Source organism: Erinaceus europaeus, chromosome 7 (assembly GCF_950295315.1).
Source record: "Erinaceus europaeus chromosome 7, mEriEur2.1, whole genome shotgun sequence".
NCBI classification, from domain to species: Eukaryota; Metazoa; Chordata; class Mammalia; order Eulipotyphla; family Erinaceidae; genus Erinaceus; species Erinaceus europaeus.
In genome coordinates this window covers 21,922,663-21,946,736 of record NC_080168.1, presented here as the reverse complement: position 1 = coordinate 21,946,736, position 24,074 = coordinate 21,922,663, and the positions used below count along the sequence as shown (strand labels likewise).

The 24,074-nt window shown below is 38.5% G+C and overlaps 1 non-coding gene across 1 annotated transcript; it reads right to left on the bottom strand.

Moving 5' to 3' along the window:
• Window positions 1–6,092: 6,092 nt before the first annotated feature.
• Window positions 6,093–6,215, bottom strand: LOC132539700 (small nucleolar RNA SNORA40). Its single transcript, XR_009551027.1, has one exon. It is a non-coding gene; the product is annotated as a small nucleolar RNA SNORA40 (small nucleolar RNA).
• Between the last annotated feature and the right edge of the window lie 17,859 nt (window positions 6,216–24,074).

Genomic DNA, 24,074 nt, shown 5'->3' with positions numbered 1-24,074 from the left:
AGATAAGCAACAAAAAGGGAAAAAAATGGCCTCCAGGAGCAGTGGACTTGTAGTGCAGGCACTGAGCCCTAGCAATAACTCTGGAGGCAAAAAAAATAATAAATAAATAAAAGACAGAAATTGAGATCCGATGATACATTCAATATGACACGAGTTTCAATATGGCACTGCTTATAAAACCTATGTTAGCAGGATGCAAAAGTTAGAGGAAACACTATACTTCTAAAAATCATTAAAAAGTTATTATTATTTTCACCAGAGCACTATTCATCACTGGGTTGTAGTGAACACACTGATCTCATCTCATCTCTAAGTTATATTGGTGCTGAAGATTGAACTTGGTACTTCTGGTAGGCTTAATAGCCTTTTTATTATTAAATGGATATTTATGTGAAGTCTAGAGCAATATGTTTTCAATGTCAAAGAATTATAATGAAATAATATTTGAGAAATAATTAAGGATCAAAATATTTTTCAAAGATGCCAAGTGCAGTCAGGAGTACAGATCAAATCACAACAAACTCCATTATAGGAACATGATAGAACAAGAAAGCGTTTTTGGTGTTGATTTGGTTTGGTGTTTTGAAAGCAAACTGACCTACTACCCAAATGAAATGTTTGTTGTTATAATAAAAGAACAATGAGGTCTATGCTTCAAGGAGGCTCTTTGCTTGGTGTTCTGTTCCTTTAAAATCAATAGCTTTTCTAAATTCTCTGGCTGACCCTAAATGAAAATTTCTGAAGGAGATGCTCCTTACTCTCCAGAAATCCATTAGGCCATAGGACTGAGCTAATCCTGTAAGTGTTTCACTGCACAGCAGAGGTACAGAGGCTTTGGTGGATTATGGTTCTGCTGTCCTAATGGAATTCCTCTGAGCCAATGGGGGGTGGGAGTAAAGTTGCTTGACCCTTCGCCCTCCCCCAAGAAACAACTGCTCTAAAATCTGGAGAATGTGATGATTTTTGTTTTCCTAAACAAACTCACCTGTTTCAGTAATATTAACTTGTACATTGCCAGGAAAACACTGGAAAACAGAGGCAAAGCCACTAGATTTTACTCTCAGTCACTCACTCAACTGTTTACTGAACAATGAGGTCTACTACCTGACAGATACTTTCCTAGGTAAACAGACCAAATAGGAAATATGCTGTCACAGAGTCTATAACCCCAAAATTAAGACTTACACCAAGCACTACAAAAATATCACCTTCATTATTTCTATATTGACTTAGAGTCTAAGAAAGAAAAGTATTAGGTGAAATGAAAGTACTTAAAACAGGACCTTTTACTTTTATATAGTTTATGAAATATCTGCTCATGTAAAATCTCACAAAGTCCAAAGGGCAACCTGGTCAGGAAGGCACAGTGGTTATTAATATCATCACACAGATTCTGAACCAGAGGCTCCATGACTAAATGTATTTAACAGAATCCCAAAACTAGTGTATTGTTGTTAGGTGTTTCTTTTAGCATTCTTTTCCTCCTATCACGCTGCCTATCATTTCTATGTAATGTGGTCAATTTTGAAAATAAGGCATTTGAAGTTGTCAGTTTTATTATTTGTCTCATACATCAATAGGCTTCAATAGAAAAACAGTACTTTTGAACATACAATTTTATATCTAAGCTTCTTGCCCAAAGTAAATTAATTATATGTAATCTAAAAGTAATGACAGTGTTGGTATAAATATCTACCTACTTGAAAAATTTTCAAGGCCTCCGTGATTAGTAAGAAATAGCTCCTAAGTTTTTCTGTTCTTTCCCCTAAATGGAAAAATATGGGTGTGGTCACATTTCTTAGTACTATGAGTAGAACTGAAGAATTTTAGTGCCTCAGATTTGGGATAGGGCTACACAGTTTTGTTTCTCTCTTTTCCAAGTAAGTATATATTATCTGAATTCTGTAACAAATTTAAGCATGATTTTCTCATCTGACCCACTTCTTTCCCTATCTACCAAAGCTAAACACTGCTAATAAACAAGCAAGCACTAGCTAGTTATTCCAGAAGTTTGTTTTATGTCTTAATTTTTTATACCAATTTTTCATATTTTATGAATAAATGTAAGTGCTTACATAAGCTTAGAGCAAAACTGCATCCCCCCCTTTTCTTCTTCTTTTTAATATCATCAGGGGTTAACCATTCTGGGGTGACTATTTTTAGATCTAAAGACAGAAACACTACCAAACCAAAGCTTATCCTCCATGCCTTAAGGGAGGGTCAGGGCTTGAATCTACGTCATTTGTATGACAAAGCAGATGCCCTCCCAGGCAAGTTATCATGCCAGCCCTGCAGGTCAATATTTTTACACAGATTTTAAAAACCGAAACAGTCCTTTCCAATGTCTAGGCCATTTACACATTTACACCACCAGCAGCCTGCTATGTGCTGCCATTCTTTTTCTCTGATTCCAGTTTTCCTTCCAACTGAAGTATAATTGACAAAAACTTGTAAAGCCTTTCGAGTATACAATATGATGATTTGATATATTGGGTTGTCAGAAAAGTCATAACATACATTTTTTCCACAGAAAAATACATTACGCCTTTTTGTTGGTTTGTTTTGTTTTTGGTGGTGGTCTGGGGTGGGGGGGAGGGTTGAATCTGGGACTTTGGAGCCTCAGGCAAGGGAGTCTCTTTTTTTTTATAGTTGTTGTGGTTATTATTGTTGTTGTTATTGATGTCGTTGTTGGATAGGACAGAGAGAAATGGAGAGAGGAGGGGAAGACAGAGAGGGGGAGAGAAAGATAGACACCTGCAGACTTGCTTCACCACCTGTGAAGAGACTCCCCTGCAGGTGGGGAGCCAGGGGCTGGAACTGGGATCCTTATGTGGGTCCTTGCGCTCTGTGCCACGTGCGCTTAACCCACTGCGCTACCGCCAACCCCGGCAAGGGTGTCTCTTTGCATAACCATTATGCTATCTACCCCCAACCCATCATGGTTTTTCTGATAACCCAACAGTATACAGTGTGAAAGACTCCCCCATCAAACTAACACAACTATCACTTCACATGTTTACTTCTTATATAAGAGAACAAATTAATTTTGACTCAGTGATGCAGCAGAGTTATTATCTATCATCATAATGTCATATACAGATTCCTGGACCTTCGTCACCTTATAACTGAAGCATTGTATCCTTTTACCAACTGTCTCTCTTTCCCTTACCCTAAATCTGTGTCTCTCTTAAAGATTTTATTTATTTGTGAGAAGTGATAAGAAAGAGAGAAAGAACTAGACATCATTCTGGCACGTGCTGCCGGGGAATGAACTCAGGACCTCATACTTGAGAGTCCAATGCCTGCCCCATCTACTGCCCCACCTCCTGGACCACTCACCCTCAGTCTCTAACAACTGCTTTTCTACTCTTTGTTTTCATGAATTGGATTTTTTTTTCTTTATAGCTTGGATATGTAAGTGATAAATGCAGTTCCTACTTTTTGCCTACTTTGGGAGCATGTTTGAAGGTTCTAGCAGGGTAGCGCAACTGCACATATGGCCTTCACCAAAAACCAGTATGTCCTATTCAGGGAAGGTTGTTCTCTGTAACTGAGTGTGTGGCTTCAGGAAGAAGAGCAGTGTTTAGAGCAGTGAGGGAGGATAGGAATCCCCACCTAGCCAGCGAAAGCAGCCAAATCAACCATGGTGATCAGTGGAGTGACATGTCTCAGACAGATGACCTTCACATCCCTTTCCTACATTTTGGTTGTTGTAGATGATTTTCCTTCTTATTGATGTGAATACCATCCTTATAAATTATAGATCTACATACATTTGTGTTATATGTTGTGTATGTTGCAATTAAATTGTATGAGGCTGGGTAGTAGTACAAGCAATAGAGTGTACCTATGGCCCTGTATAAGGACTTACGTTTAAGACCCTGGCTCTAGCAATAATCCTGGTGGCAAAATAATAATAATAATAACAACAATAACACAGTGCTTTAATTCTGTTTATATACTTTTGTGCAATAGCTATATTTTACGTGTTTCATGTTTATGGAGTTATGAATAGTACTTTTTTTTTGCCTCCAGGGTTATTGTTGGGACTCCGTGCTGGCACCATGAATCCACTGCTCCCTGGAGACCATTTTTTCCCCTTTTGTTGCCCTTGTTGTTTTATTATTGTTGTGGTTATTATTATTGTTGTTGTTGTTGCTGTCATTGGCTAGGACAGAGAAATGGAGAGAGGAGGGGAAGACAGAGAAGGGGAGAGAAAGACACCTGCAGATCTACTTCACCGCCTGTGAAGGGACTCCCCTGCAGGTGGGGAGCCGGGGGCTTGAACCAGGATCCTTAAGCCAGTCCTTGTGCTTTGCGCCACGTGCACTTAACCCACTGTGCTACTGCACGACTCCCAGTACTTACTTTTTTTATAGTTGTTTTTGACGGTCTAACATTCCTTGCACATATTTTAGAAAATAGCTTGGTTTTCTTTTTTCTATTTGTTAACCTGATGGAACCATTAATCAAGATATCTTCCTCTTTATATATATCCTGTATACTAAAATGAGATTCATATTCTTTCAGAGCTTTAGACATACAGGTCTCTTGTGTAACTACTGTGGTATCTCCCTCGACCAGGACACATTTTCTCTATTAGACAAATTTCCTTTGCTTTGTAACGACAAGACACACTAGCTTCATAAGGATGCCAGTTCGAGCCCCCGGCTCCCCAACTGCAGGGAGATTGTATCACAAGCAGTGAAGCAGGTCTGCAGGCGTCTTTCTCTCCCCTTCTCTGTCTTCCCCTCCTCTCAATTTCTCTCTGTCCTATCCAACAACAATAACAACAACAATAACAAAACAGCAAATAAATGGAAAAAATGGCCTGCAGGAACAGTGGATTCCTAGTGCAGGCATCGTACCTCATCAATAACCCTGGAGACAAAGAAAATAGAAAAAAAAGAAAAAGAAAAGAATATAGAACATCGGTACTTTAACTTTTCTGCAAGTTAACTTGTTACCTATAGAATTGCTAAATTATCTCACCAGAGACAATCTAATGTTCATGCCCCATCAAATTAGACAAGCCCAGAGTCTGCTAGACAACACTCAATATTTTATTGCAAGGAAACATAGCAACCTTTTTTTTTCTTTCTTTTTAGGCATATTCCTCCTCCTCCTCCTCCTCTTCCTTTTTCTTCTTTTTTACCTCAAGGGTTATCGCTGGGGCTCGGTGCCTGCACCACAAATCCACTACTCCTGGAGCCATTTTTTCCAATTTTTTGTTGCTGTTATTGTTGTCATTAGTATTGTTATTGTTGCTGCTATTGCTGTGGTTGGATAAGACAGAGAGACATCGAGAGAGGAGGGAAGACAGAAAAGGGGAGAGAAAGACACATGCAGACCTGATTCACCACTTGCGAAGCGACCCTCCCTACAGGTGGGGAGCCAGGAGCTTGAACCAGGATTCTTAACACTGGTCCTTGCACTTCGAGCTGTGCACTTAACCTGGTGTCCTGGTGTGCTACCACCCGCCCTGACATGTTTCTTCTTCTTCTTCTTCTTCTTCTTCTTCTTCTTCTTCTTCTTCTTCTTCTTCTTCTTCTTCTTCTTCTTCTTCTTCTTCTTCTTCTTCTTCTTCCCCTTCTACTTCTTCTTCTTCTCCTTCTCCTTCTCCTTCTCCTTCTTCTTCTTCTTCTTCTTCTTCTTCTTCTTCCCCTTCTTCTTCTTCCCCTTCTTCTTCTTCTCCTTCTTCTTCTACTTCTTCTTCTTCTCCTCCTCCTCCTCCTCCTCCTCCTCCTTCTTCTTCGTCTTTTTTTTTTTGCCTCCAGGGTTATCTCTGGTGATCGGTGCATGCACTATGAATCCACTGCTCCTGGAGTCCATTTTTCCCATTTTGTTGCCCTTGTTATTGTTATTGTTGCCATTGCTGTTGTTGTTGTTGTTGGATAGGACAGACAGAAATCGGGAGCAAGAGGAAGACAGAGAGGAGAAAGAAAGATAGACACCTGCAGACCTGCTTCACCACCTGTGAAGCGACTCCCTTGCTGGTGGGGAAGAGGGGGTGCTCAAACCAGGATCCTTATGCTGGTCCCTGCACTTCACGCCATGTGCGCTTAACCTGCTGCACTTCCACCCAGCCCCTGCATGTTTCTTCTTATATGAATCAAAACTCATACTCAACAATGAACCCTAGGTTTCAAAAGAGGATTTATTTCTTGCGCCTAATAGTTTTTGCCCACTAATGAAAGTAAACAAACACAGGTGCTGTTTTTCAGGTTTTTCTATGTATATCATCAGACTATCTGCAAATAAGGATAATTTAACTTGTCCTCTTCCAGTCTCTATTTCTTTCATGCCTTTCTCTTGTCTAATTACTATGCCCAGAACACTATGTTGAATAGTAATGGTGATAGTGGGCAGTCCTGTCTAGTACTTGATTTAGTGCTTCTAGTTTCTCACCATTGAGGTTGATGTTGGCTATAGGTTTGCTGTATATGGACTCCAGTATCTTAAGGAATTTTTCATCTACTCCCATTTTTGTAGTGTTTTGATCATGAAAAGATGTTGGATTTTGTCAAAGGCTTTCTCTGCATCTATTGAGATAGTCATGTATTTCTGTTTGTCTTTCCTTGTAATTAGTGATTAAATATTGATTTACAAAATTATGAGATGACAGGGCCATAATTCCACATTGTTCTCACCACCAGATTTCTGTGTCTCCATTCCCTCCATTAGGAAATGTAGTAGTTCTCCCAAGGTCACAGATACAGTTGACTATTATTTCTACATATATATATTTGCCCATTTTTATCTATAGTCCTGCCTTCTCCTTCCTTCTAAGTCATACCTATACCTATTACCACTTCCAAATATTCTTCACTTATTCCTCTTCTCTTCCAGGTCATGATGGAACTGTAGTTCAGAGCCCTCTGGTATCTTCCCCGAACATTTCTCCCCTTCTGGGAGTGGATCAAATTTATTGATTTACATGTATTGAACCAGCCTTGCATCCCTGTGGTAAATCCCAGTTGGCCATGATGTACAATCTTTTTAATATATTGCTGTATCTGGTTGGCTAGAATTTTGTTCAATATTTTAGCATCAGGAGACACATTAATCTTTTCTTGCCTTTTCCAAAGACTTTTCACAAGAATCATCCTTGAACTCTGTCCTTAGCATCTTTGCTGGCCACCCAAATCAGATAGATTTTGAGATTAAAAATTTTTATCTTCATGAAAATGATAAAATAACTGTTCTTTGCATAAGCATTAATATTCTACAAATCAGCTATATGCAAAACAAGAATACAAGACAGTCCATAATATAATCTTAAAGGCATAAAAGGAAAATTTATTTTCATTTAAAAATGAAAATGCATAACTTTATTTACTTTTGTTTCTATTACATTTATGTATTTTTGTCATTGCCTGAGCTTCACTATTTCAGGATATATATATATATATATATATATATATATTTTTTTTTTTTCCAGATGGAAAGTGGCAGAAACAAAGAGCTCCAAAGAGGGAGATAGGGAAAGACACCAGAGCACTGAAGTTTCCTGCAGTGCAATAGGTATCAGGCATGAATCTGGGTTTCACACATGGTAAAGCAGGTACTCTCCAAAGGATAAATAGAAAGGAGAAGAAAAATAAACAAAAACAGAGGTAGTCTTTTTAAAGAAAATCAAGAAATATTTACTATTTATTTACTGCTTTACTATGTGATTTAACAGTGAATAGTACATTAAATTTTTCCTTGAAGTAACTTTCAATATTCCTAGCTGTGGGGGCCGGGTGGAAGCACAGCAGGTTAAGTGCACGTGATGCAAAGTGCAAGGACCTGTGTAAGGATCCCGGTTCAAGTCCCCGGCTCCTCACCTGCAGGGGAATCGCTTCATAGGCGGTGAAGCAGGTCTGCAAGTGTCTGTCTTTCTCTCCTCCTCTCTGTCTTCCCCTCCTCTCTCGATTTCTCTCTGTCCTATCCAAAAAAAAAAAAAAAATCAATATTCCTAGCTGCACACAGATAGGCAGGGCCAGGTGATGGTGCATGTGGTTGAGCGCACATGTTACAATGTGCAAGTGCAAGGATCTGGGTTGAGCCCCTAGTCCCCAACTACAGAGAGAAAGCTTTGTCAGTGAAGCAGTGTTGCAAGTGTCTCCCTACCTCTCTATCATTCCTCTTCCTTCTTGTTTTCTGGCTGTCTCTATCAAATAAATAGAGATAATAAAAAAAAAATTTAATGAAATAGAATAGGCATTTGGGAAGAGCAGTAAAGACAGAAAGTAGGGTAAGGTATGGACCAACGGGAAACTCCTGGCACCACCTCATCTGTTCTTGTCACCTTTAAATAATGGCCTGTTTAGTATAATGCCGGCCTCACTTTCACCTCCCAAATTTCATGTAAAATGCCTCGAGTAGTCAATCCTAGTCTGAAACAGATAAAAATATATTTTAATTTTTTTAGAATTAATTCTATATTTGTTAACACAAGAGGCAGAGGGAAAGAACGAGAGTATCACTCTAGGAATAGAAATAAGAACCTCATGCATGCAAGTCCAGCATTCAACCCATGGCACCACCTAATAGGCCTCTGTCATATAGTAGAGGGAGAAGACAAGTGAAATTTCCTACAGTTCCTGACAATGTTAATAGAGGGAGTATACTCTGGACCTTGCCAAGGTTAAAGATCAGGGGTCACTTTTAGCACTGGCCATAGTGACAATGATGCCTTTACATTGAGTGTGATCAGGAGCCTAATTCCAGATACTGATCTTTAAGTTTCTTCTGTCCTAGAACTTTGAAGATTGCATTATCAATATCTTTAGCAATAAGTGTTTAACCAGAGAAACAATATAGCTGTGACAATGAATAGAGTATTGATTTATGTATTTACTTAATGTCACTATAGGAGCTTCACCACTCCAGGCAAAATTTTTAAAATGGAAAGAGATACCACTGCACTGATTTCCTTCCGTGTTATAGCAATTCCACATTGTGTACTAGGGGCTTGAATTTAGGTTGTACGCATCACATGACAGTTGCACTCCCTAGAGAGATATCTTGCTAACCCCTCAAATAAAGGAGTTATTATAGCATAACTTATAAAATTGTAGAAGGTCGTCCGGGAGATGGTGCAGTGGATAAAGCATTGGACTCTCAAGCATGAGGTCCTGAGTTCAATCCCCGGCAGCACATGTAGCAGAGTGAGATCTGGTTTGTTTTCTCTCTCTCCTCCTATCTTTCTCATAAATACATAAATAAATACAATTGTAGAAGAAGCTGAGAACGCAGAGGTATGATAATTCCATTAAGCAACCCTGGTGTGAGTCAAAAGACAAAGGAAAGCGTCTGGTGGTGGGCCTAGCGTAACTCTTGATCAGAATTACCAAGATTGGGAAGGAGTCTAATGTTTAAGGCACTGACCTTATAGAACATATTTGAGAAAGTAACAAAAAATATATATATATAAGGAAAAAACAAAACAAAAAAAGGGGGGCGGAGGGTATTTAGCATAATGGTTATGCAAACAGACTCTCATGCCTGAGGCTCCAAAGTCCCAGGTTCAGTCTCCTGCACCACCATAAGCCAGAGCTGAACAGTGCTCTGGTTAAAAAAAAAAAGAAAGAAAGAAAAAAATATATATATATGGTGTTTTAGAACATTCTGATACCATAAGCCGGCAAAAGAAAGTTATAAAATAATAAACTATTCCAGTTTGATTATTCATTGAATTCCTAATTTAGATTAATAAGTACATTGAGAAGATGCATTTTATAATGGAGCAATACAATTAAGTCAATAATCACTAGTGCATAATTCTATGAGAACTTACTATTGATATACTACAATAGTCTTTGGGGGAGAAAAAAAAACACTATCTACCTTGATGCCAAATGGGGAAGGTGAGAACAAAGTGAAAGAAGCACATCGCAGAGTACAAAGGGGGAAATTACTTAAGTTGAAGTCGATTGGATTGGATATAGAAGAAAAGAAAAGGTAGTTCACTCAAGATAAAGTTGGGAAAAAATAGAAATAAGTTAGATCATTTAGTGCCTTACAGTAATTTACAAGTTATTCTAAGTTAATCTGATAAACAAAAGAATTCTCAAGCCTCTAAATTGTGTTAACTATCGCTATCATACTTACCTACTGTGACTATTTATTGAGCATCTACTATGAACAAGCAATTATGCTAAATACTAGAGGTTCAACAATGAATAAGACTACTGCATGGAATGGAAGCTTTCAAGAAATTTATACTGAGGTTGGGGAGATAGTATAGTGGTAATGCGAAAACATTTTCATGCCCTAGATACCAAAATCCCAGGTTCAATCCCCACCATCACCATAAGCCAGAGCTGACCAGTGCTCTGGATCTGCCTATCTATCTATCTATCTATCTATCTATCTATCTATCTATCTATCATCTATCTATCTATCTATAAATATATATTATACAGTAGGAGTCAATGTTACACTTAATCTTCACAGTAAACATCATATGGGGTAGGAAACTGAGGCATGGGAGTGAAGAATTAAATTCAATCACTTGAGATCATCTAAGTAGAAATTTATATGGCCAGATTTGGGACCCTACTCAGTTATATTCCCAAGACTTTGCAACACTAGCCTATCTGCCTCCCATTCTGTTATGTAAACACTCAGATACACCCAAGAAGTAAATCATAGGATATGATTAATTTCTTAATCTCATCTTAGTCCTCAGTTCTCTATACTTGTAACAATGTGTGCATCTTTGGTTATAAATTTCACTTGAGCAAGGAAACAAGACAGCCTTGAGTATGTGAAGTGTCCTTTGCAGAATTCAGAACAATCAAGTCTCTCAGCTTCCTCAGTTAATCGTGGACTTGGTAGATGTCATGTCTGACTATCATAAGACTTGCTGTTGTGTATTATATGGAGCAGACTCACTAGGATGGCACATCCAATTTGGTGACTTTTGCTAAAAGTTTTTTTTTAAATGTATTATTATGAGAGGGAGCAGTGAGTGGGGTGGGCAAGAGAGATGGAAAAACAATGATAGAAAAGAGCACCGTGCCAGTCTATAGTTGCTTGAGATCCGAACTGGGGCCCCCAAAGGATTAAATGGAAAAAGAAGGCTCTCTCTTCAATAAATGGTGCTGGGAAAACTGTGTTGTAACATGCAGAAGAATGAAAGTGAACCACTTTAGCCACCAGAAACAAAAATCAACTCCAAATGGATCAAAGACCTAGATGTCAGACCAGAAACAATCAAATACTTAGAGGAAAACATTGGTAAAACAATTTCCTACCTACACCTCAAGGACATCTTTGATGAATCAAACCCAATTGCAAGGAAGACTAAAGCAGGAACAAACCAATGGGACTACATCAAATTGAAAAACTTCTGCACATCCAAAGAAACTATTAAAAAAACAAAGAGACCCCTCACAGAATGGGAGAAGATCTTCACATGCCATACATCAGACAAGAAACTAATCACCAAAATATATAAAGAGCTCAGCAAACTTAGCCGCAAAAAAGCAAATGACCCCATCCAAAAATGGGCAGAGGATATGAACAAAACATTCACTACAGAGGAGATCCCAAAGGCTAACAAACATATGAAAAACTTCTCTAGGTCACTGATTGTCAGAGAAATGCAAATTAAGACAACACTAAGATACCACCTCACTCCTGTAAGAATGGCATACATCAAAAAGGACAGCAGCAACAAATGCTGGGGACAGAGGAACCCTTTTACATTGCTGGTGGGAATGTAAATTGGTACAGCCTCTGTGGAGAGCAGTCTGGAAAACTCTCAGAAGGCTAGAAATGGACCTTCCGTATGATCCAGTAATTCCTCTCCTGGGGTTATACCCCAAGGACTCCATAACACCCAACCAAAAAGAGGTGTGTACTCCTATGTTCATAGCAGCACAATTCATAATAGCTAAAACCTGGAAGCAACCCAGGTGCCCAACAACAGATGAGTGGCTGAGAAAGCTGTGGTATATATACACAATGGAATACTATGCAGCTATCAAGAACAATGAACCCACCTTCTTTGACCCATCTTGGACAGAGCTAGAAGGAATTATGTTAAGTGAGCTAAGTCAGAAAGATAAAGATGAGTATGGGATGATCCCACTCATCAACAGTTGACTAAGAAGATCTGAAAGGGAAACTAAAAACAGGACCTGACCAAATTATAAGTAGGGCAAGAAAGTAAAAATCCAGTGGTGAGGGGTAGGCATGCAGCTTCCTGGGCCAGTGGGGGGTGGGAGTGGGCGGGAGGGATGGGTCACAGTCTTTTGGTGGTGGGAATGGTGTTTATGTACACTCCTAGCAAAATGTAGACATATAAATCAGTAGTTAATTAATATGAGAGGGGGAAAATCAATTGTATGTCTCAAAGTTTTTCAAAACACAAACTGAATCTTTTTAATATATAGGCTGTGTATTTGATATGCGGACTCTCTCAAAAGCCTAGACCAAGTAGATCAGAAGCATCCAATAGCACAGCTATATACAAGATACTGGGTACTGTACAGCAAATCATAACAAAAGGACTTTTCAAAATTAATCCAAATACCAAATAATGTGATGATAACATTAACTATCGAGTGTCTTTTTGAACCCTAAGACAGCAGGAATTTCACATCTCCACTATAGAGCCCCTACTTACCCCAGTCCTGGAACCCTTGGATAGGGCCCACTTTCCCGTATGCCTCTCCCAATCCATATCAAATAATATTGCATCTGCCGATCACAAACTAACCAACGCAACGGCTTCACCTCAGACTGTGTCCAGAGACTTCACGTGTGGAATGACAACCCTTCAGCTTCATTACTCGGGTGAGACCTTTCCTTTCATAGTATACTCTAATTTCATCTCAGGTGGTTCACTTTCTAACAAAGTCCCAAAACCTAGATATACACCAGTTTCTGTGAGAGAGAGCATATCTTCACACGTATCTATAAACTACTGCAAAATATATGCCTGAAAGCAGAAGTACACTAGAGCTTGCAGTGAGTACCTCCCTAACACTTCCTCTCCACTATTCCACGCTTTGGGTCCATGATTGCTCAACAATTTGTTTGGCTTCGTATGTTAACTCTCTTTTCAGTCACCAGGTTCCAGATGCCATCAGGATGCTGGCCAGGCTTCCCTGGATTGAAAACCCCACCAATGTGTCCTGGAGCTCAGCTTCCCCAGAGACACACCCTACTAGGGAAAGAGAGAGGCAGACTAGGAGTATGGACCGACCAGTCAATGCCCATGTTCAGTGGGGAAGCAATTACAGAAGCCAGACCTTCTACCTTCTGCAACCCACAATGACCCTGGGTCCATGCTCCCAGAGGGATGGAGAATGGGAAAGCTATCAGGGGAGGGGGTGGGATATGGAGATTGGGTGGTGGGAATTGTGTGGAGTTGTACCCCTCCTACCCTATGGTTTTGTTAATTAATCCTTTCTTAAATAAAAAAAAAAGAACTAGGGCCCCACACTGGGAAGTCCTGTGCTCTTAACACTGAGCAACCTTCCTGGCTGCTAAAAGTTTTTTCTTTTTCTTGCCTCCAGAGTTATCGCTGGGACTCACTGCAGGTACTACAAATCCACTGCTCCTGGAGGTCATTTTTGCCATTTTTTTAAAACTTAGGACAAAGAGAAATTGAGAGAGGAGGGGAAGATAGAGAGGGGAGAGAAAGAAAGACACCTGCAGACCTGCTTCTCAGCTTGTGAAGTGAACTCCCTGCAGGTGAGGAACTAGGTGCTTGAAACAGGATCCTTACAGGGATCTTTGCGCTTTGTACCATGTGAGCTTAACCTAGCATGCTACCATCCGGCCTCTTATTTTTATTTTTAAAATTCCCCACTGATTCTTAAAAAAAAAACTGTAAATTTTGTGAACCAGTATATATTGAACTAGCACTGGACAGATAAAAATCCAAATTTGGTTGTCATACCTGTCAGGTCATTTAGAAACCAAATAACTCACACCCTGCTAATTGCTTTTTATGCTCATTAATCCAAAAGACATGAGTCATTGCTCACAGAATCCTAATAATGAATGACTTACACCCTGGTGATGACAGAGCTCTGTGTTATTTCTAAGGAACTTTCTTTCTTTCTTTCTTTTTTAAAGAATTTATTTATTTATGAGAAAGATAGGAAGAGAGAGAGAAAGAACCAGACATCACACTGGTACATGTGCTGCCAGAGATTGAACTCGGGACCTCATGCTTGAGAATATAATGCTTTATCCACTGTGCCGCCTCCCGGGCCATTCTAAGGAACTTTCCAAGATAGTTTTCTTGCAAAATTATCTTAAATTTCTCTGATTTTAGTGTGTCTGATAAGCTGTTTTTTTCTTTCTCAGAAATATGTGTTCTAGAGGCCTAACTTTACTTGTCCTTCTTTCCTGAAGCCAAAGGTGATTCAGAAGCCTGAAAAGCTGAGTTTCTATACTTTCTGCTTCAGAGTGTTGATGCTGTGTTGACAGGTTAATCCAGGCACATGATTGCTGATGCTCTGTTAGAGAAGCACTGATTCTTTTCAAAAAGGGATCCAAAAACATCTTGGAGGACAAAAAAGACATGAAAATATATTGCATATTTGAGTCTATCAAAACAAGGCTCACCACATTCCATAACAATCAGTTAATTACATCAATATTGGAAGCCAGTGGATTTCTTACATGAGTATTAAGTATAAGAACTTATCCCAAAGTTGAGGAGGAAGATTAATGTAAAAATGTAACATCAATATATATGCCTCAAATATTTATTGACATGAAAGACAGCTGAGGGTCATGAGAGAGTTCATTGGGTAGGATATGTACCTTGCAATGCACATGACCTAAGTTTCAGGCCAAGTTCTATAGAGGAAGTTCCAGACAACACCAAAGGGAGTTCTGTCTCTGTTACGTCTTTCTCTCTCCCTCTCTTTCTCTTTCCCTCTATTTCTCTGTCTCACTATCTCTGTGAAGGAACAGTTCAGAATTAGAGAAATCCTATATGAGCACAGTCATAGCTCTAAAAAAACCCAACTGATTCAGAATCAAATACTATCAGCAGATTCAGATAACCACATGAAAGCATTCTGTTACAAAAATATGTGTTCTTTGACTCTTTCACATTTTATAGCATTGAAAATGGCAGTTTTGCTCATCCTCACTATTCCAATTTTGGTATATGTGCTGCCAAAGTGAGCTACTCATCTTTACCACTGCAGTATTTTCACTCTATTCAGACTTAGATCAGCACTGGTGAGGAGATGCTTAAAGTCTAAAAAAAAATATATCTTAGATCTGGTTTGAAGAGTATTTCATTGGTAGATTTTTCCTTTTCTTCCTCTTTTCTCCCTTCTTTTTGTCTCTCCTCTCCTTTCTTTCTTTCTTTCTCTCTTTCTCTTTCTTTCTTTCTTTCTTTTTCTTCCTTCCTTTCTTTTGCTCTTTCTAACTTTCTTCCTTCCTTTCTTTCTACCTTTCTTTCTCACTCTCTGACTAGAGTACTGCTCAGCTCTGGCTTATGGTGGTGCCCAGGACTGAAACTGGGATCTTGAATCCTCTTCTGCATAAACATTATGCTATCTCCCTGCCCTTAGTAACGTTTTTTTACAACATACACTCTCCATTATGAGAACCACATTGGGTAACCTATGTAGAATACTTGGCACAAAGGTAGATTTTCAGGAGTTGGACTATAGGAGCTAAACCTTGATTTCCCTATGATAACTCTTAAAGACCTTCTTGTGTACATATTTGGGAATTTCACACTGAGGAAAGATTGACACACTGACACGTAACTAAAACAGAATTTATGTATTTATTCAACATAGGGAGTGGTAGTACAAACTGTCTAGAACACTATTCCAACTGGGAGGATCCAGTAATAGGGATCAATCTTTCTGCTGAGTCAAACACTGGCTTCTCTTCTGAGAATTTTAAAATATGGACACCTTCAAGTGCAATATACAATGATAGCTTTTTAATAAATATGTGTATAGTTTGCCAGTGAACATAACTAAAATTATTATAATTATTTTCTCTTTAAATCAGCAACTTTCTTGTTCTGTTATTTATACATTATTATAACCTCGTACTCCAAAAGTATGTCAGGCTCTGATCAAATAAACCACTAGATTTCTACTTTTCCTTTCTTTTTAAATTTTTAAATATTATCTTTATGTATTTATTCGATAGCGACAGCCAGAAATCAAGGGAAAATGGGGTGATGGGGATAAAGATAGAGACACCTGCAACACTGCTTCACCAAAGCTTTCCTTCTGCAGGTGGGGATCTGGGGCTTGAACCCAGGTCCTTGCGCATTGTAACATGAGCTCAACGAAGTGCGCCACCACCAGGCTCCACGATTTTTGCTTTTCATAGTTGGAAATAAGAGAACAGATACCTTAGGGTCATGTAGTTTACCAGCAGGCAGAACCAGTAAGAAAACAAAGCCTACCTTGTTATTTTAAACTGAGGAAAATAAATCACACCCTTTGGAAAAAAAGTAATAAAACAGGACTGAACTTCATGCACGGTATGAACTCTTTAGCATATGAAAAGCTCTTTGTATCTTAATTAATTTCTTCCTGTACTAGCCTCTCTATTACCTATGCAATAAATACAAGTTAAATTTAATTAATTTGGATCCTTTATTTTTTTTTTCAGGATTATCGCTGGGGCTCAGTGTCTGCACTATGAATCCACTGCTCCCAGCAGCTATGTTTTCATTAATTTCTATTTTATTCGATAGAACAGGGGGAGATAGAGAAATCAAGAGAAAATGGGGTGATAGGGAGAGAAGTAAACAGACACCTGCAAACCTGCTTCACTGCTAGTGAAGTTCCCCCACACACACACACACGCAGGTGGGATGTGCTGGCTTGAACCTGAGTCCTTGCACATGGTTATATGCGCACTTACCCAGGTGTGTCACAACCTGGCCCTCCCATGGTTATTTAAAAAACAGAGAGAGGGAAAGAAACTACAGCACTAGAACTTTCCCTGTGCTTTGACATTTCTACATGATTCTGGGGCTTGAACTTGGGCTATGTGCTTAACAAGTCATGCATTCTATCCTGCATGCATTCTATCCTGTAGGCTTTCTCTCCATACATACTCCTTCCCTCACATAATCACATCTTTACTGCTTTGTTGTTGTTAAGCAAGACAGATGTGCATTAGGACACAAATAACAAGCATCCTATAATTCATGGGTTGTCAATGTCAACCTCAGTCACTCCAGGCCAGTGGGAAAATTCATATGGCAAAGGAAGTTTCTAAGAGAGAGGGCACTGCTTTATTTATGTGTATGTTCTAGCCACAGAAAGAATCCCTAATGCAACTCTTGTCAATGCCTTCATGGATAAGTAGTTTCAAATTTTACGTTAAGGTTATCTTATTACAGCAAGTTTCACTTCCTAGAGCAAAAGTTTATGAGGAATATTTTAAAGCCTAGTTCCTAGCCGGGATCAGGAAGCAGGAAACAGAGTGAAGTAGACCACAATCAGTAAAGCTGGCCTTGGTTACTAAGCACTGGGGCAGGATCGGGCAGGCTAGGAACCTGCTGGGCATTTGTTTCCTGGTTTTAAGAATACAGGGTGATTGTTGGAGCTCAGAGCCAGGTAGATGGGTGGGAAAGGCAGGGGGCCTGACAAAATAAACGTGTGAGAAAAGAAGTCTTAAGGCTGATAAAATTTAGTCAGAAGTAGAGTATAGGACCTTCGAGCATAAGTGCTTGAGTTTAATCACAGGCACCACAAATGCCAGGTTGATGCTTTGTTTTGATATTCCTCTCTGTCTCTCTCTCATGAAGAAATATTAAAGGAAGGAAGGACAGAAAGGAGGAAAAAAAGGAAGGGAAAGATGGCAAGAGGGGAAACAGAAAAAAGGCAAGGAAGGGGGAAGGGGAAGAAGGGAAAAGGGCAGGAAAGAAGGAAAACAGAAAAAAGTTAGGGGCTGCAAATGTAATCAACATTCCTAAAGAGTTTGTCTAGAAAGGGGTGGTGACAAATGGGTCATTTGTTGGGTTATATCAGAGCTCCAAGAACATTTCAAGATGAGTAGTTAATGAGTATGAGACAGACATGAGATGAGTATTTTGTATGTAGATAAGAAAGATGCAGATGATAAGGGAAGCTGATGGTTCTGTCACAGAACTACCAGGATGATGTCCCTGGGTAGTGAGAGGATAAACTCTAAGCCCTGTGTGGGGAGTTAGCACCTGCTAGGAGCCTAGGTAGTAATAGTAGAGAAGAACCAATGAACAATTTTAGATTAAAATAAATGCAAAGTCCAGTGTGACTTTTCTCAGAATTTAATGTCTCACTATCTTTCGTCTGTATATACTCTGGTTTTAATTCTTCTGTAGAAGCTGATATAATATTACTCAGAGCACATATAGGGCAAATGAGATCTTAAAGACATAACACTTTATGATTAATAAGGAAATTGTGGTTAGAGTATGTGAGAAATTCGTTCTTTTGGGTCAGATATCACTGCAAACTGTACTCAGATTAAGAGGTGGCTAAAGAAATACCTAACAAGGACATGGAGAATAATTATCCCTTGGGATGTTCTCCACAGTAGTGCAGGGGATTCTGAGGCAGGAAGAAAAAACAAAAGCTAGAAAAACTGTTTCCTAATTATGTACCAAACAGACTGCTTGACTACATATAGATTGCTAATGTAATGATAAACTTTTAGTACATTATTACCAAGAAGATAGGCATCTCACCCACCACTTCAGGAACAAAAAGATTTTATATCTTTGAGCTTTCAATGAAAAGTGTAGGATCAGTTAGTTCCTCCCATGTGAATCACTTTGACATTTAAAGAGTTCATGAAACCAAAAGAAAGGTAAGGCCCATTGTTGTAAAAGGAAAACGTTGTAACCCTCATGGAATGTTCCTGGATTTCTGCCATGCAGAAGAAGGGACTTGTAGTGGATTGCTATAAGGAATAATAGTCACTCAGGTGATGAGTAGCCCATCAAGCCACTTAGTATTTGTGATCGTCAGGGCAATGAAGTGTCAGTCTCTGCACAGGTTGGGCCCCTGACTATATCCTATCATCATCTACACAATGTATGATCCAAAGGGATTAAGAGACTCAAGGCCTTCCTCTGCTCACTCCCCTGAAGAGTAAATCAGACATTGGTAAATATTTGTTTAAGAAAGATCTTTTCTGATAAGTGAACTGGATGCCTTTCAGAGTAACCACAGAGGTAGGATTAGAGTTGTCTGAGTGGACTAGAAAGAGGTGGTTAGAGAAGGGAAGTTGGGTGTTACCATGGAAAGCTGGAATCCTGCTCTACTGGTGCGTTAGCCTCTGCCACTTTGGAATCTTTTAATTGCCACAAAGCTCCATTTCTGGGTAAACACAATGGAACTCATTTTGAAAGGAGGAGGGGAAAAGGACAAAGACCAGACAACAGAGAAAATGGTCTAACTAGCACTTTCTCAACTGGGGAAAAGGTTTTAAATTCCTTAAGATTTAGCAGGGCCCCTGTTCAGTGTCGTATGTTCTTTGAGAGAAAGAAAATTTCATGTTTGAAATCTCAGTAGGGCACTAAAAAGACCTCCTCTACTCAGAACTACCAATTTCAATACTCAAGTCATCACACTGAGAGGAGGGACTGTCTCATGATCTGACATTTCTGACTTTAAAATCCCCCCTGACACACACACACACACACACACACACACACACACACACACACACACACACACACACACACACCTCTACCACGGAGAAAGAAACTTAACTGCCCACCTTTTTGTCAAAGCAGTCTTAGCCCACAGGCTAACCTAGACAGCTTGGTCTTATTTGAGTGCCACTGGCTAAATTTAACACTGTGACTTTCTTTTTCTTCAGTGTAAGAGTGAACAGTAATCAGAGGTGTATGCTCTACTTCTCTTTAATCCTTTTTTAATTATAGCATAAACACTAGGAGCACAGCAATGGGTGATTTCTATGGATCGGCCTGGCAGGTATCAGCCTGCTTCCAACAGAATGCTTTGTTTTCTTCCTCTCTTGCATCCCTCCTACCCCTGTGTTTTCCTGAAGGAATGTCTAATTTGTCCATTTTGTTAAATTAAATTTCCAACCTTTTCTAAGATATTAAAGATGTTTTCAGTTTAGAACAAGCAAGGCAAAGCCTGACTCCTCTGCCTCTCTCTCTTTTCCAATTTCAGTGTCACTTTATTGAGTGAATGCTGATTTATATTACCGTTGTTTCTCCGAGATAGGTATCAGTACATTTCACCCTCCATCAAACCTTTCTCTTTCTGTGAAAATGATGCAAAGATGGGGAAATAGTGAGGCATATAGCACAGGTTCAAAATCAATGACTTTCAATTCATTATATGAAAGGACCTCCTCATTTTTTATGTTGTTGTAAATAGTTGCCATTTGACATATATATAGTAATTTATAAAATATTTAAAACAGTGTCTTCTGTTCATAATTCTATAAGATCTTCTTGTTCCCATTTGATAAGGAAGTAGAGACTCAGAAATCAACTGACTTTCCCAAAGTCAAAGAGCTAATAAGTTGAAAAGTCACAATTTGTATAAAAGACTTTCAGTTTGAAATTTAGTCATCTTTATGCCACCACCAGCATTGTAAAATTATTGGAGTTCTAAACTTCCATTTGTTTCCAAGTTTTATCTTCTTGTTATCTTACACAAAAGAAATTAACCTTGAATCAATACTTAAACTGAGTTAAACTTATTAACTATCTCCTCTACTCCTGCTTCTCATCAAGTATTTCTAAAAATTTTTAAGGAGACTTAAAATGATTCATTTATAATATATTCTCACAGGGTACTTAACCTCTCTGAACTTTGTTTTCTAAATTTACAAATTGGAAGCAATGCAATTCTTAGAATCATATAGATATGCTTAAACAAAATATATTTTCGCCATTACCTTTTATTTACTTGGGGAAAGGGCCTCAAACATACTTGATTTCACTGCTCCTGAACTGACTTTTTTTTTCTTTTCAGCAGTTTTTTTTTTTTTTTTTTTGAGGCCCAATTTTCAAACCATAAGTTTCCTCCCAACACTTCATCTGCACTATTCCAATCTTTAGGTCTGTGGTTGTTCAACAATTTGTTTGGCTTTGTATGTTAACTCTCTTTTCAGCCACCAGGTTCCAGATGCCAGCACAATGCTGACCAGACTTCCCTAGACAGACGACCCCACCAATGTGTACTGGAGCTCCACTTCCCCAGAGACCCACCCTACTAGGGAAAGAGAGAGGCAGACTGGGAGTATGGATTGACCAGTCAACGCCCATGTTCAGCCGGGAAGCAATTACAAAAGCCAGACCTCCCACCTTCTGCAACCCCCAACGACCCTGGATCCATACTCCCAAAGGGATAGAGAATGGGAAAGAAAGGGGAGGGGATGCGATATGGCAATTGGGTGGTGGGAATTGTGTGGAACTGTACCCCTCTTATCCTATGGTTTTGTTAATGTCTCCTTTCTTAAATAAAAAAAAAAAGGATAAAAAAAATAGCTTTCCTGATAGATAACTGTAAAAAAAAAAAAAAGATTATCTAATCTGGAGCTGCACCATAGTCCATTTGGATAGTGCACTGCTTTGTCGTGTGTTAAATTCAGACTCCACTACATTTGAGTTGTGGTTTGATCTCTTTCCTTCTCTTCTTACTTATTTCTTTGACTATATCTTCAAAAGTTAGCCTAGAGCAGTGAAACTCTAGAACGATGAAAACAAGAACAATTCCTCCCCTCCTGCCTTCCCCAGTTATAAAGGTATAGTTAAGTGACATTTTTACAAAATTTATATTCATACAATCACCATCTCCATACAGATAATCAGCTATTTTATTCATTTTAAGATTTATTTATTAATGAGAGAACTATCACTGGCATATACAATGCTAGTGTTGGAACCTCACAGTTGTAGGTCCCACAGATTTCCAAGGTTACTTTTTAAAATTGTGTTTTAATTTGAGAAAAAGAGAGGGAAAAAGACACACACACACACACACACACACACAGAGAGAGAGAGACAGAGAGACAGATAGGATGAAACACTATAATATCAACTCCTATGTGACATTAGAGGCTCAAATCTGAGCTATGGACAAAATAAGGCACAAGCTCTGCCAGCCAAGCTCTTCTTCTCCTACATTTTCTAATTATGCAGAAATCACAGCAATTTAATTTAATTAAATTTATTATTTAATTAAATTTAGCTATTTCATTAAAAGCTGACTAGGTTTTTAAAAATATTTTATTTATTTAGTAATGAGAAACATAGGAGGAGAGAGAAAAAGCCAGACATCACTCTGGCACATGTGCTGTCGGGGATTGAACTCAAGACCTCATGCTTGAGAATCCGATGCCTTATCCACTGTGCCACCTCCCGAACCACCTGACTAGGTTTTATTGCAAGTATTATTAATAGTCTAGGCTTTTTTCCAACATAACTTAGAGATAACCTTAGATACATAGGTAAGATATTTCATACATAAAAAGGAACAAGAATGAATGTGAGAGAACAAAGGAATTTCCTTTTTTTATCACCACCATGTGATAAAAGCAGGATAAATAAGCAAACATTTAAAATTTTAAAGAATACTTAGACTTGGGGACATTGTGAAATTTCTAATTTAACTTGACCTTTTGGTGTTTGCATTTGTCTACTTCTGGCATAAAATAATTTCCTGACTTCTAAGACATCAGGCAGCTCTTACCAATGAACATTTTAATTATTCAAGTTGCATAAATGACTTGAAAACATATGGAATCAATTTCCCACACAACTTTCATTGGTTAAAGAATTGTGAGAAATAGAGTGTTGCTATACATGAATTCAATCTTCTTGAACTTCAAATTTCATGGACTTGAATATGGATAGATTCCTGTTAGGCCTTAAGAAACTTAAATAGAATGAACTTAAATATCAGTGCTAATCTGAGCTGTTTCAAATCTTATTTACCTACATGACTATTAGTTTGTAATGTGTGTGCTTAATCAGGTACACCACCGCCTGGCCCCATGACTATTAGTTTATATCTACATAATATATTTAACTTTATCAATGCCCTTTCCATACCCTTTAACACATACTCTTATAGCAAGTGTCCTTTACAATTGATAGAAAAACTATAGGATAAACCAGGCATGCTACAATTCAGATACTATCAAAGACTTATGTCAATGTTCATTTTCAAGGATTATTAATGGGGAAAGAAGCCCATTTCATAATAATATCATATTGTGAAGGCCACTGTTTGTCAACTTACCAGCACTTATGTGCTTCAAATTGTTCCATTATTTGATCTTCATTTATTTTATAAGTTTAAATTCCAAGCCATTGGAAGATATAATCCTGCTGTTCTCTCACTTATTTTTCTGTCACTTCACTTAATAGCACTAAGCATCATGTGGACTGCGTGGGATTACAGCACTTGGTATGAAAAAGCTGGTGGGAGGACATTACAGCAACAGTTATGCTGAAATAAAGGTCTGGCACACATGCAAAACCATCTTCCAAGTCTTTCCCATTTCCAATTTTGGCCTTACTATCATATATTATTACTAACATTTATTTTGTTACCCCTCTAAGTGATTTACTCTTGTGACAATAATTTTTAACTTTATCCTGTTTCTATTGGTTTGTTCTTATATCTTTAGTATAAAATGCGCCATCAGGTTTGAAGTGGTACAGACTGAAGCAGAGTTGATAATCACACTAACAGATCATCAGGCTTCCCAGTATCAAGTTCAATGATTCTTCTATGTGGTGAAGGGAATTCGTGATCATCGCATTAAAATTGATTTTGTATTGTTTGGTTGAATCTACAGTTGGTTCAAATAGTTTCTAGAGTCCCATGTGTGTGAACTGATCCACTGACAACAATTTATTCCTAATCCCAAATCAACACATGTGGCACATTATATAATTCATGGAAGTACACATAGCAGAGACATACTTGAGTTGTTAATCTGCACATTATAGCTCAGATACACTAGCTGACACTATGTTGTCTCCTGTCAGTCCCTATACTGAAATAAGTGTCCTGGTTTTTTTTTTATTATTATTTGGGTTGAGATTTGATGTTTTAAAGGAACACTAAATTGCAGAGATAGCATAA